The following is a 14,823-nucleotide window of genomic DNA, read 5'->3' on the forward strand; positions in this document are numbered from 1 at the left end:
GCACGAATTCTGTTCGCTCTGAGCCTTACCTTATACATGTACTCCGCACAACCGAGGTATGCTGCTCACCCCCACAATTCACGCAGTGACGGTCCCGCCCACAGCCATCACGGCCATGGCCTTTGGTTCCGCACTGCCGGGTACATGTGGGGGTGGGTGCTTTGCATTGAGCCGCCCCGTGGCCAAACCGATTGCAATGGCTGCAGCGGCGGACAGGGCAGGCATAAGGCTCCACTGAGTATTCCTCTCCCTGGAGAGACATGATACGTGGCAAGACTGCCGTTTTGAAAGTGACTTTTACTGCTTCGGACAGTTCTTTGTCCTTGTTTTTTAACCGGTACAAATGTTTGACTGTCTCACGGCCTTTTTGGGCTGGAAGTCCGGATTCTGATTGAATTTGAACTGTGATTTTCATGACGAGTAGTTCTTTATAAGGCCAGCATAAATACATGATCGTCATGTGTCAACGGTTTTAACCTAATACTCATCCTAGGCCTATTGTTTGTCGGCACTCGGGTAACAGGGAGCGAAGGGCAGTGCCCCACCTAGTGATCGAGTGCCACAACACAGACTTTTCCCTAAATATATACTGGTTTTAAACTCCTGCCTCCGGATTATACAATACACATTAACACATGATTACATAAACGAGAGGATAGCTTTTTTCTCTCAATTTTTACTACCCTATGGAAGATCTGTATCATGGGTCTGCGCATGCTCTTCATATTTTTTCTCACAATGATGTCACTTTTAAACCCTTTAACAGGTGATCTGGTCGTGCTAAACGACGACGAAAAGTGCGGCTGCTGGCACTCGGGTAACAGGGAGCGAAGGGCAGTGCCCCACCTAGTGATCGAGTGCCGCAGTCCAGACAACCCAACTATAGAGCTCAGCTTCTGCTCCCGGACTCTAATATCTAATTAAAAATAGAACATAATAAACGAGAGGTCTCCATCTCGTTCTGACACTTTTTTTTCTTAATTAAGACTGCACTGTACTATCGCCTCACCCACGACTATTGCAGTGGCGGGGAGGTCGACGGACAATGCAGATAGTCATTTTATTATTTTATCATTTTATCCCGTTTATCACGGACAGGACCTACTTGGCGCAGGATATATGCGTGCGCGCATAAATGTGTGTGCTTGACTTTTTACCAGATAGTTGTATATCCTAAGAGAATTATCACGTGCCGTGCACACCTTCCCTATTTATTCTCACAAGTTTCACTCTTAAAACTCTTTTAACAGAACGTGGTCCTGAGTTTTAACACCTTTTCTTAAAAACAGTATACTCGAATTAAAGATTATGTTTTTAATGGCCCTTCCCCAAGAAGGTGAAGAGAGGCTGTAAATATTCTTAGACAAGGATCTTAACGTATATACCTTTTAATATACCCAACCCCGCCCCCTATATATATATAGAGAGAGAGTGGGTCCCGAGTCCCAGCCATCAGGGTCTGGCTGCTTGGTCTGGCCCTTCTCCTTTCCTCCCTTGCCCCCCGTGGTGTTTTTTTTTTTTTTTTTAAGCATACAACCCAGATCATGTCCTTAAAAGGCTAAACATACATGCCTGTAGGACATTAATATATTTTAAAAAAATCTGGAATAAACATTGTGTCTGATGGGCCGTGAAAGGTAAATATGCGCCGAAATGGCTGCAATTACTGGCCGTATAAAATTTCATCTCACACGGCATCACTGCAGAGCGCCTAGAACTGTACCCACGGAATATGCGCGATATAAGCCTCATTGATTGATTGATTGATGGTTGGTTTGCTGTAAGTTTTTTTTCTGTATTTTTTCTCTCTTTTTCTCTATTTTGTCTTATATGTCTGTAATGAACATTTTAAAATGAAGAGAAAAAACACGACCCACGATCCTCTCAACGAAACAGTACATTGAAAACCTGCGCACGCGCACACACACACACAAACACAACTTTTCGAGAAAACATTGGCTGCATTGTTTTTTTACAAGTGAGCGTACCCTAAGAAGAAATCCAACATGTGTTGTCCATATGATTTGCCATGTCGGTTTCCTTTTGTTCTCATACGCGAGATGTCTCAAGAGGACCCATTTTGGCAAAGTTTAGAGGAGGGAGGGGGGGGGACATGTCCGTAATGTTATGATCCGAGTGGACAAGCGATCGACAAAAGCCCGACAAAAGACTGCCAAGTGCCGTAAATGAGCTCAACAGTCAGGTAAGATCAAGGTGCGATTTTTGACTTGTACTTCATACCAGTTTTCCTCGTCTCTTCTCTCCTCAACAAAGGTCTAGCAACAAAGTGTGGGGGGTGTAATCTCATAAGGAGTGACATAATATCACATGCGAATATGAGGGAACGAGACAGAAGAATGAATAAAATAGCCGCTATTACGCTTTCTGTGTTGGGGCTGGAAGAAAAAAGAAAAAGAAAGAATACCGTCCAACTAACACGAAGAAGAATGGGAAAAAAATCTTAAATAAAGGGAGAGGTACAAAGGTTGCGATTCATCTCGGCTAGATATTATTCACGATTTTTGTAAACATAGTATACTCGCATCAGACACATACAAGTACATGTATCAGCAGCCTACACATCATTTTTTCCGTGTCTGCCTTCTGGCCGGGTTTGCGATTTCCACATATATTCATTTGTTCTTCTCTCTGACCAGTGCGGGCTCAACTTTTGCAAACGGGAAAATATGACGACATCAAATAACGCTATCAAATATCGGAGAACAGCCACACTAGCGAATGCTCTCAAGAATATGTAAACCAATGTTCATCAAAATCCGTCAGGTAGGTTTTTTTAGATATGCTCTGCACACACACACACACACACACACACACACACACACACACACACACACACACACACACACACACACACACACAGTGTGCCATTACTTGACTGAATCAGTGAATATGAAAAGATTATGGGTAGTCGTCTAAGACAGGTTAAAATCAGTCTAACGAATGACTACATAAACCTGCATGTGTCAGGTTTTAATTTTTGTTTGTTTGTTCTTTATTATGGGGGCCAGGAGGCCCCCATTCATACGGTTGACCATGGGCAGCGCCATTTTGTTGTGAAATACGTCAACAGTTTGTGTACACAGGAAGTTGTGACATCCGTCACCCTCTGGGAGGGGTGAAGGCAACATTGTTCATCAGTAGAAAGTTGTGAAATCCGTCACCCTTTGGGAGGGGTGAAGACAAAGTTGGTCATCACTGAGTTTGTGTAACACAGGAAGTTGTGAAATACGTCACCCATCCCATAGGTGAAATTGTTCAACAAAAACATCATAGGTCGAACTGTGCAGGGTCAACCGCAACAAAGTCAAACCAATCGTACTATACTGCATTTGAGTGACTTATATACCAACATTTTTATGTCTTATTTTCAGCACAGGTGTAGGAAAAAATCATGAACAAAAATGTTATTTATTTTCTAATTTAACATTTGTTTTATAAATGTGACCATGGTCTTTCAAACATACAGTGACATTAAACATTGTTATGTTAGAAAAAAAAAAAAGCTTTTGTGCACAAATCAGAAAATACATTGTACATTTTACCTACAGGCCAAACAAGAGATCCAAGCAAGTTGCACTGATCTAAAAATATATTTTTAGATCAATGGTAAGTTGTCAAGAACAGGCGCTTGCATTTGGATGTGTCCAATGATAGTAGGTTTGGTTGTGATCAATCAGAATAATGTAGGAATAAAAATGTATGACAGTTTGGTATGATGACATGTAATTCACATATGCTGAAATATAATATTATACATCATATAATATTAATATGGCTGTTGCCATGACCATGAACCCCAAGAAAGGTTTAATGTTATGTAAATCAAAATACCAAAATCACGCACCTATTAATCTGGTCTACGGCGCGGGAAGATTAAGGCCTTCGTAAACGTTCAACGTTGGCCAATAATGATTTTAACAATGTTGTGTCGTTTTGTATTATGTTTTATTTTGTTGATCAATTGATAAATATGTCTTCCCAACATATTACAAATCAAACAGAAATAAAGTCTTAGAGAACTACAATAATTATTGTTGCCGTCAAAACTTTGCAAGGCCGCCTCAACCGTTCTCACGAGATCAATAAAATTCTCTCTCAATCTCTCTCTCTCTCTCTCTCTCTCTCTCTCTCTCTCTCTCTCTCTCTCTCTCTCTCTCTCTCTCTCTCTCTCTCTCTCTCTCTCTCTCTCTCTCTCTCTCTCTCTCTCTCTCTCTCTCTCTGTATGTATGTCTTTGTCTGTGTCTCCCTCTGAGTCTCTCTCTCTCTCTCTCTCTCTCTCTCTCTCTCTCTCTCTCTCTCTCTCTCTGTATGTCTTTGTCTGTGTCTCCCTCTGAGTCTCTCCGCTTCTGTCTTTCTATGTCTGTCTCTGTCTATGTGTGTGTGTGTGTGTGTGTGTGTCTCTCTCTCTCTCTCTCTCTCTCTCTCTGTATGTATGTCTTTGTCTGTGTCTCCCTCTGAGTCTCTCTCTCTCTCTCTCTCTGTATGTATGTCTTTGTCTGTGTCTCCCTCTGAGTCTCTCCGCTTCTGTCTTTCTATGTCTGTCTCTGTCTATGTGTGTGTGTGTGTGTGTGTGTGTCTCTCTCTCTCTCTCTCTCGCTCTCGCTTTCTCTCTCTCTCATCTGACTCTTGGCACACAGGTCAAAGCAGAGGTTAACTTGAGTGCACGTGTACCTAGCAGGAGGGGGGTGATTTCTTGAATTAGCTGAGGGCGGTAAACATGTGTCTCAAAGCAGAGGTTGGGCTATTTTTAGACCGTCAACACTGACAGACAGTACAGCGTCGTCAATCCCCGCGTGAAGGAAATCGCTCACCTTCCACGTCCAAAACATAGTGATATTGACACGCCGGATTAGCGCGGTAGCGTATTGTGCTAAGCAGGAAAGCGCGCTTTTCTGTATTCTTGTTAACTTCGCAATTTCCGGAAAACATCCACTTTCACTTTGAGACTGTTCTGTTTACATTCGACACTATCAAAACCACTTTGCAATACTGACATAATTTTGTCTGTGTTCGAAAGCTACAGCCAATCGTTATTATATCCCCTTAGGTACAGTTTTATAACATTATTGGCACATGTAAACAATAGGAATTAATTAATGAACGCTACTAAAAGGGCAGCCTTTAACCTCCCTGTTGTCACTCAGCATTTTTTTGGGGTATTCTCATCCACACTTTCAGCACTTCCCCCGGGTGGGTGCCCTCCCAATCTCAGATGTAATTTGTAAATGACGTTTTCAGCCTTCAATCCACTATTTAACATAGTAAGTCAAGCTTTTCAAACCGTATTAATAATTGCTTTGGTGTTTTGCTGATGTTCAGTTTATTATTTAATAAAGATCTCATGGTTCAAAATTTCATATTGTTTTTTCAAAAACGTGCGTGTGTTCCATTTCAAACTAACCTCACTGATGTGAACTCCATTATTACTGTCACATCTGTTTTACAAATTACACCCATAATCCAAACTAACGCGCAAACACACACACACAACCACAACTACACCCATATGTACTCGTTACCATTAGCCAACGCTCGTCACAACACTGTCAGTCTCAAGTCTAAATAATAATAATAGTATAAATCATAACTAATTTTCTTCACACCATCATAGACATAATGTTGCTTCACATGTTCTTTGTACAATCGTTGGTTTTCACAATAAATATTGCATTACTGTAATTGTCTTCTTTTTCTTCAAACAATATCTTTCCAAAAACAAAACTCAAAGACCACACAAGCTATTGCAACCTACTCCTATATCTCGTCTCTCTTCCTGGGTACAATGGTACCTAAGACTTACATTCAAATGCTTACATTTCCATGCTACCCACATTGTCAAAATACCAATAATTATTCAAAACAAATGTTAACTACTACCTAACTTCATTTCAGACCCACACCCATAATTATACACACATTTCACATTTAAACCATTAGTCGGCCCCCTGTCGATATTTATCGACTAAGTTCCTTGTTTATTTTGTTTTGTTATTACGTTCGTTGATAAAATGTCCCAACCTGCCGCCCACACACACACACACACACACATTAGAATCCCCCCTCCCGAATCCCCTCGCCCATTCTCCACCCGATAGCTCCTCTTTGTCTCACTCTCTCCTCCTCACAAATAACAATTTGATACGTTCATCTTTAATCCACCACCCTCCCCGAATCCCCTCCCCAGGCCTGTACCTACATTGGCGGTCGCCTGATCGCCCCCGGCGGGTTCAAATCGCGTCGGGCGAGTTCAAAATTTCTCTGAAATCGCCCGCCGGGCGGGTTCAAATTTAGCTGAAGCACGAAGTCGTTAGGCAACGCAGTCAATCGGAACGGCCGGTGTGACGTTTTCATCTTTCGCCTGTGTACATATTTCCCCCTCGACATATCACTCAAGACTGAAATGTTGTTTCCTGGTAAAATTAAGAAGTGAAATTATTTATGGACAAAAAGCATGTCATTTTCTTGCATGTGAAGAAAATTGGTGGTAAAATTTAATAGATTTCACCCCCAAAATCGCATTCTTCGAAAACGTGTACTGAGTGGTTACGTCCCCTGAGTAAGAAGGAAAACATTTTAGGATGAATCAAATTTCTAAGTTAAATAAAACAAATTGGTTGGACACATTTGGCCCCATGAATGTAAGGTACACAAGGTCGCTCATCAGTACTGTCGAAGGGTGTTTTTTTGTTCAGTGTAGAGTTTATACTAGATCAACGAGGCCGAGAAGCGAAATCAACACGGCGAAAGATGAAAACGTCACACCGGCAAACAAAGATCTCTCGCGGGCGATCTCAAAATCTGTCACTTCTCCACTACCCACTCACCCCCCCCCCCCCCCCCCCACTATCAAGCCCAGACACTTTGGCTAGACAGCTCCGCCTCACTTGACTGTGTCATCACCCCTTCAGTGCCACTAGCCGCTGGCGATTGTATCGGCAGTCAAAATAGCTACCCACCCCCCAAATCCCCCCCCCCCCCTCTCTGTGCTATTCACCTCTCTTATTGCTCTTCGCTGGACAGTCCTTGAGAGACTTTCACATGTTGTGAAAGAAACAGTTTCCTCTCGGGTAAAATTGGTCATTGACCCCGGGTAAGAAGGTCAGTGTCTCTAAACTGGTATAGGCCAGGCGAAGTCTTATCCCGCGTGGAGTCTGGCCGGATGTGAAAGGTTGAGCTCAACTGATTTCACGAGAAGGAGCGTGCCTTTAAACAGAGATTTAATCGTCAGACGAATCAAAACCCGAGAGATGGGATTGACAGTGTACGCGAGTCTTTCATCACAGAGAAGAATATTCAAACGAATAGGAAAGTGAGAGGTCGCATTGACAGTTTGTGCCTAGCAAACAGAGCCTTGTTTTACAGAGATGAATACGAAAAGAACGTTTTAAACAGGAATTAGAGATGTTGTATCGGGAATGTTCGCGTGCCAAACCTTGTTTCACGGATATAAAGATAAAAAAAAGAAACAACAAAATCAAGAAAAACAACAACAACACCGACAACATCATCACCGTTATAAATAACGGCAATAACAACAACGACGGCGACACCGAAGACGACACCACCACCACAACAACAATACAAGCAACAACCATGAAGAATGTTGAACACATGAGATCAACCAAACGCCAACGACTGTCCTTGATTGTGCTCAACACTGATAATTTCGGGATAGGTGGAATAACTTGTGATTTTCCATTCGCAACTCTGTGGTGATTTTTGAGGTGATTTTTCGTTGTCCGGCCTCTCTTTTCAGTATTGTGGATTAATCCCGTCACAGCAGTTTCGTCCTTATCAGGTAAGGCTGAGTTATATCACGTAGCGCATTCGCTCACATTGATTTTTCTAATCACAAAACTTCTGCTATGTTTTGGAGCAAATCGTGCCGTGAGCGTACAGCTTACAGAACAGTGGATTCCTTGATTCGTCAGATTCGAATAATTTGTCAAATTCGCCAGAACCCAAAAGATCAAAAGTATCCTTTGAGGACAGGGCCGGATCTGGGGGGTGGGGGGGGGGTTCCTGGGGTTCCGGGGGTTCCGGAACCCCCCCCCCCCCTGGCCATCCAATGTACCTCTCAGAGAAAAAAAAATGTGGACTTTGGACCCCTGCCTTCAGTTGGAACCCCCTCCCCCCCCCCCCCCCCCCTCAAACGAACTTGGTCCGGCCCTGGAGGACAAAGGTTTGATAAGGCGCCAACAGGATATCGCCAGTGCGTCGTTTGCGCGAACAGACCTAGCTTGTCAAAACGGGTGTAATTCCTATGTGTGATACTGGTTATACTGCACCGCGTTTCGTAGGAATGACAAAAACGTATTTTAACTCTAAATTATTTGAAGTCAACTTTCACTGAAAATGTTTCCAATAACGATTGAATTCTACGACATTGTCATCACACATTTATTAGCTGAGAATCAATGCCTGTTTCGTATGTCAAACTCGATCGCATCCCTAATTGGCTGTCATTTCGCCCGCCATCTTGAAAATGTCTGCACAAAAGTATGTCGTTTCCAAAGCAAAGAAAGCGACCAAAGAGGGCTTTCAGACAAAGAAACGTAGGGCAGGCCTACGGTGTCTTACAGATGCATGAGTGCACCCTATCATAACGGTGACACATGTGTATATCAGACCAACGAATACCTGTGTCGTCGTTCATATGGATAGATAAGCTCCTAGTTTCAGGTGGACACAGACGAGTACATGGGTACATGAGTAAATGGGTGCTTCCGTTCAGGACCCCTGACCAAGCAATAGACCGGAACCACCATCACCCAAGCGTAGCAGATTCATCACCATGCTGATGTTGGCTACCTATCACTAAGAAGAAGAAGAGGACGATGACACCTGTGTAGTTCACGTCAACGGGTATCTATGTCGACGTCGTCGTGGAATTTTGGTGTAAGTTGATTTTTATTGGGGTGATTTTGACTTTTGTTGCGCTTTAGACTTAACGATAGCATCCCAGCCAGCATGATTATGCGTGACGCATGCGTTATTTCAGCGTTTTTTTATGCGGGGATGCGTACGGCCTCGTGACACCTTCGCTTCGCGCGCGTTACTTTTCGCCAACTTTTACCCAGATTGTCGCATTCGAAACGACTTCACCACGCAGTGGATAGCACGCATGGATTTGAAAAAGGTGATTGTTATTATTGTTTTTCCTAATTTTACACCGTGTGTTTATGCTTGTTCTTCATGAAATAATTTATTATATTTTATGTTTTAAAAAATATTTACTTTTACATTTTGATTACAAATAGTTATTCTTCTTCAAAAACTTTTTTTTTTTAGAAAATAAATTGCATAAAAACTTTCAATCCGTTATTTTTCAGTTTATCTTTGGACAGTTTCGGTTAAAAAAATATATTTAAAAGTAAATATTTTTATTTTATGTAATGGTTTTCCCATTTAATTTTTATCTAATCATTTTGTTATTACTAACTTTTATTTTGTGTAATTTTTATCTGGATTATTTTTTATCTTAAATGAAATATAATGATTATTTTAATTTGTATTATCATTATAATTATTTAAGCGTGTATTATTATTATTGTAATGGGGATTTGGTATTGTTGTAGGAATCAGCTTTCCACAAAATAATGTCATGGAAAAATCTATGCAAAGCATAATAAAATTATTATATGAACAGAAAAGATACTGAAATCTATATGAACACCCATAACAAACAGATAAAAACATTAATCAAATTAAGATTAAACTAAAAAAATGTAAACTATTGTAACTTTGAAACTAATTATCTACTCAAAATAAAGGCTGATGTTAATGGTTACATAACATTTGTTCTCAGCATTTTTTCATTTTATTTTATTTTGCTGTGGAAGAAAATCTATAGATGAAAGTTTAATTCCAGGGGAGACAGTTACCTTGACTGCAAAGAGCAATTTATTGAAGTTATTTTTCTTGTCTGTCACACATACTTCAATCTCGAACTTCCTGTTGGCTAGAAGTCTGTCAATCCACATGTATCGGCGTTTTTTTGCTTTTTCTTCTTATTGACTTGTATTTTTGACTTGCTTATTGGATGCAAGTTAATCTTATCCTTCTCTCTGAAATGAAGATTGACTTCTTTCAAGAATAGGTAAGTTGATCAACTGAAGTAAAGATTTGGGAATTTGAATTTTTGATAGCTCGCGGCCTTCTCGGCTTCGAGTTTGATGGCAGAGAGAGTTTCTCACACTTTCGATTTTTTTTTCGCCTAGAAGAACACTGTTCTATTCATTCATGTTTGTTTTGTCTGAAAGATGAATGAATGAACTAACTTTTCCAAAAACATAAAGTTGATTGATGCAGTGGTTTGTTTTTAAGGAGTTGTGGAAGAGTGAACTGAAAATGCCATCCGAATCTGATACGGCACCATAAAAACTGAATTTTCGTTTATCATGTTATGTCTCATCGTCTGTTTCTTGGTGAACTTTGGTTGGTTCCTAATCTGGTCGAGTCATTGTGGCAGCAGTTGTCAGGAGCTTTAGTAGTAACAGGCTCTTCATATATATATATATATATTTTTTTTTTCCCCCACAGATGTTCAACGTTCAGTTCCGCATAGTGACATAGTGGAATATTCTGTGTCTGAGTCTCGGAAAAGAGAGAAATTACCCTTGTTCCCGAGGCATGCATAGACCAGAGAGGCAGGCAGAGGCTGTGTCAGTGTGTGCAGTGATAAAGTACAAAAACAAATATTTTTTTGAAAGAGAAATAAAAATACATCACAGAGAAAATAAATGTACTACTACTAGTTTAGTGAAATTGAGATGCTTATATTAAATAATTAATAATATTCCAGTTTTGATGTTTACTGTTAGGTTTGGGAATCAATGTGATCCTATTTAAAGGCACAGTAAGCCTTCCCGTAAACCATCACAGAGCTCCCCGAGCGTCTACATACAGTACAAGCATACTTCCATTTGAACGCTCACCGAACGGGAACATCCTGGCTGCTTTCTGTCGAGCGTGAGAAATTTTCAAAGAATTTATTTTCGTGGACTTGGTCCTCTACAACAATGGCGCCTCGTTTTGGTGCTGGACGGCTGGTATGAATATTCAATACCAGAAATCACGCCCGGACAGTAAGCCTCCCGTAAACCATCACAGGTACTGTCAGGCTTTTACACACAGTACAAACACCCTTCCATTTGAACGCTCACCAAACGGGAACATGCGTGAGAGCGCATACTTAATCTTGAGTGTTGCACAAGTGTGCGATGGGGGCGCGTATGGTCTTTGTTATCTGAGGGAAAACGAATTCGTCACGCACTGATTTCGATTTGCAAAATCGCGCGCGTATCGAGTGCGTCTTTCGCAGTTGGAACGCATTATTTGGCGACAGCGAGACGCATTCGCTGCGCATAATTTTGCTGGCTGGGATACCGAAGGCGCCATTGTATTACATTTTCTGACGATTTGGACCTTAAAGGCAGAGTAAGCCTCCCGTAAACCATTACAGATACGGTCAGGCTTTTACACACAGTACAAACACCATTTCATTTAAACACTCACCAATTGAGAACATCCTAGGTGCCCTCCGTAAAGAGCGAACAATTTTCAAAGAATTTATTTTTGCGTGGTTTATCTTACCCCTGAGCCATCGTGAACCCGTGTGATCCAGTTTTCCCTTTTCACAATGCAGTCGTCATAGTTAGTCATTTGAATGCGACTCGACGTGAGCTTATCTACAATAGCACGTTTTTTTTATGCACGAAACAACGGCTGTGGTTCACAAGAACTCTAGCGATGGCTTTTGACTGTTGAGAGGAACGGCGATTTGCACTGATAAACCGGCCGTCGTCTGCTACGACCCTTGCGTGACCCTGCTTCCGGGCTTTTCTTTTTTTAAACTTTCACAACTTCGAATTGTTCTGATCTTGTCTTGATGAAAAACGAATTCTTTTATGATTAAAGAATGTTTGTGTAACAAGCTGTCAATTTATTATTTAGATTTTAAAAGTTAGGTCTAGCGCAAAAACGAGGCGCCGTTGTTGTTAACGGAACAAGTCTACGAAAATAAATTCTTTGAAAATGTCTCACGCTCGACAGAAAGCAGCCAGGATGTTCCCGTTCGGTGAGCGTTCAAATGGAAGTATGCTTGTACTGTATTTAGACGCTCGGGGAGCTCTGTGATGGTTTACGGGAGGCTTACTGTGCCTTTAACAAGCTCAAGGGACATTCGCTGTACTGCAATTTAGAAACACCTGCAATGATTTGCTCAAAACTGCTCCGAAACTATGCCAAATAATTAAATGAATTTTAATCAACGAGCGGTTTGCATCGCCAAGCTCTCCTGTCAGGAGGCAAGACTTCTGGTCGGCATCATTATTTATTTAGTTTTCATCTATACCCATTCGTCAAAGTAGATCAAGACAGTTGGATTGAGGAAGTCAAATTTACAGTCTAGCTTACGCATATAAATTCCGTGCCATACAGCGCTAAAACGCTTCGTACAACAGAAATAGAAACACTGTCGGTTGGAGAATATTACGGTCTGTTATGACTACCAAACACAGCATTCAAATTTGAAAAATAGAACGCTCAAACACTAAATCTAAGACCTTCCTCGTGTGTTTTAAAATTGTCATCTATTCAACTCCCAAAATGAACTCTGTAGCTCTCGGCTCAATTTCAGATCTGTATCTCTAGGAATAGCGCATGAAATACTCAGGGTCGAAAGGTAAGACGAAAATTATGACTCGCTCAATGCCCACTCAAAACACAGCCGTTTTCAACTGAGTAACTCAGCGCTCAAACGTTTATTTTAAGGTATTCCTGGTGTGTGGTCAAATAATTACAACCCCCAACCTGAACTGTAAAGCTCTTGGGGGCGATTTGAGACAGTTTCCTTTTTAGATATAATCCCTGTAAGCAAATCATTCTCCGTTCCCTGGTGTTATCAGAATCTTTATAATAATGACAGCTTATATAGCGCGAACCACAGTAATCCATGCTCTCCGCGCTTTACATATTAACTATGAATAAAAAATACTATTTAACATAACATCAACTACATATACATTCTAGCAAAATAACGTAACAATAAACTTACAACACATTAGGCCAAAAAAAAAAAAATAGTCTGTTTACAGTAACCCGACCGACCCTATTTTTTTCGCGCGACCCTTGACTTTTTTTTGGCATTTGGGGAAAAAAAATATATATTTTTGGGTTTTTTTGGCAAAATAACGTACAAATATGATTTTTTGGGGAAAAAAAATAAAAAATAAAAAAAATATCCCGACCTACCGACCCTATTTTTTTGGTCTATGTTACCGTAAACAGACTATTTTTTTTTGGCCTTAGCCAATTATGGATAATACCATGCGGATAGATAAGCAACGCACAATAAACCATCTCCAATCAACATTGGAAATTGGAAAATCTCAACTTATTATCATATTATTATGATCTGATTATCTTTTTAACAGAATCAAATTTATCACACGATATTCAAAATAGGCAGGCAGTCACTCTATCCAGTGGTGAAAACCGTTTTAGAAAAGATCGAACACTGTTTGAGTTATAAGCCTGTGACTAAGGTGACCCTCACACTGACCAGACACTCCCCGGACTTATATTAAGTCTAGCCCAGAACCGCGCGAGGTGACATGCGACTCATTTCGTGGTGGAGGGTCACAATATTAGGTTTTGTAAATGCGTTTTAGTGCAAGAGTCAATACAAAACTTGCGAGGCAGGTTTTCAGGATGTTAAGTCCTTTGTACTGGAAACTTGCATTCTCCCAGAAAGGTCATATATTGTACTACGTTGCAAGCCCCTGGGGCAGTTTTTTGATTAGTGCTTTTGTGAACAAGAAACAATTAACAAGTGGCTCTATCCCATCCCCCCCCCCCCCCCCCTTTCCCCGTCGCGATATAACCTTGAACGGTTGAAAACGACGTTAAACACCAAATAAAGAAAGAAAGGTTTTCAGGACACCAAAGGAAGATTTCCAATTCCAACAAAGCATACAGTAGTTGACTATTGTAAATATTGGCCATCCTTTTTATATTTGAACACTAGAGTGGGCACAAGTTATCTGGGGTGAAACATACACACGCAAATCAGTTGTATGCCCCTTGAATCGATTGACGCATGAAACGCGCGCCTGTGTGTGTGTGTGTGTGTGTGTGTGTGTGTGTGTGTGTGTGTGTGTGTGTGTGTGTGTGTCTTTGTTTTTCTGTGTTCAGTGACCACAGCCTAAGAGCCATACAATTGGCATACCTGACATTTTCCAAGTGTTATATTATAACGCCCCATGCAGGATCCTATACGCATACATCTCTCTAAAAATGGCGTATCTTTCATAAAGGGAAGTCTGAAGAAAATAAAACGTCAAGAAAATGGCGTAAGGAAAAGAAACGAAACTGGTGTCTGTCCATACATTAGTAGGTCGAAAGAAAGTTGTGTATGTCATTATTGCTCTATTAAGTTTGATAAGAAGTATTCTCCTGCATACGATCGGCACTACATGTTTAAACATTATTTTAAAACAAATATGTCCATACCAGGAACGAGTATAAAAACAATTTCATCTTAAAAATAATCTGGTTTTTTTCTTCTGAAAAGTTTTTAAAAACAAGTTTTATGTCAATGTGCATATGAACGAACAGATCCCCGGTGTCACTCTTAAACACACAGACTGTGAAAGTAATGATCACTTATTTGAACTAATCTTGAGTAATGATTGGTTTATGTGTATTGTTCTAATACAAATGTGATTTAGTTTTAGTTTTAGTTGTCAGTTGGTATGCATGGATTTGTGACTGTCCGGATGTGTCGCACGTCCGAGATTG

The 14,823-nt window shown here is 40.7% G+C and overlaps 1 protein-coding gene across 1 annotated transcript in view; it reads left to right on the plus strand.

Annotated features, from left to right (window-relative positions):
• The window catches only part of LOC138947983 (uncharacterized), a 627,639-nt gene that overhangs the window by 131,335 nt on the left and 481,481 nt on the right, over positions 1-14,823 (plus strand). The gene's annotated exons all lie outside the window — the stretch shown is intronic.

Source organism: Littorina saxatilis, linkage group LG15 (genome assembly GCF_037325665.1).
Source record: "Littorina saxatilis isolate snail1 linkage group LG15, US_GU_Lsax_2.0, whole genome shotgun sequence".
NCBI classification, from domain to species: Eukaryota; Metazoa; Mollusca; class Gastropoda; order Littorinimorpha; family Littorinidae; genus Littorina; species Littorina saxatilis.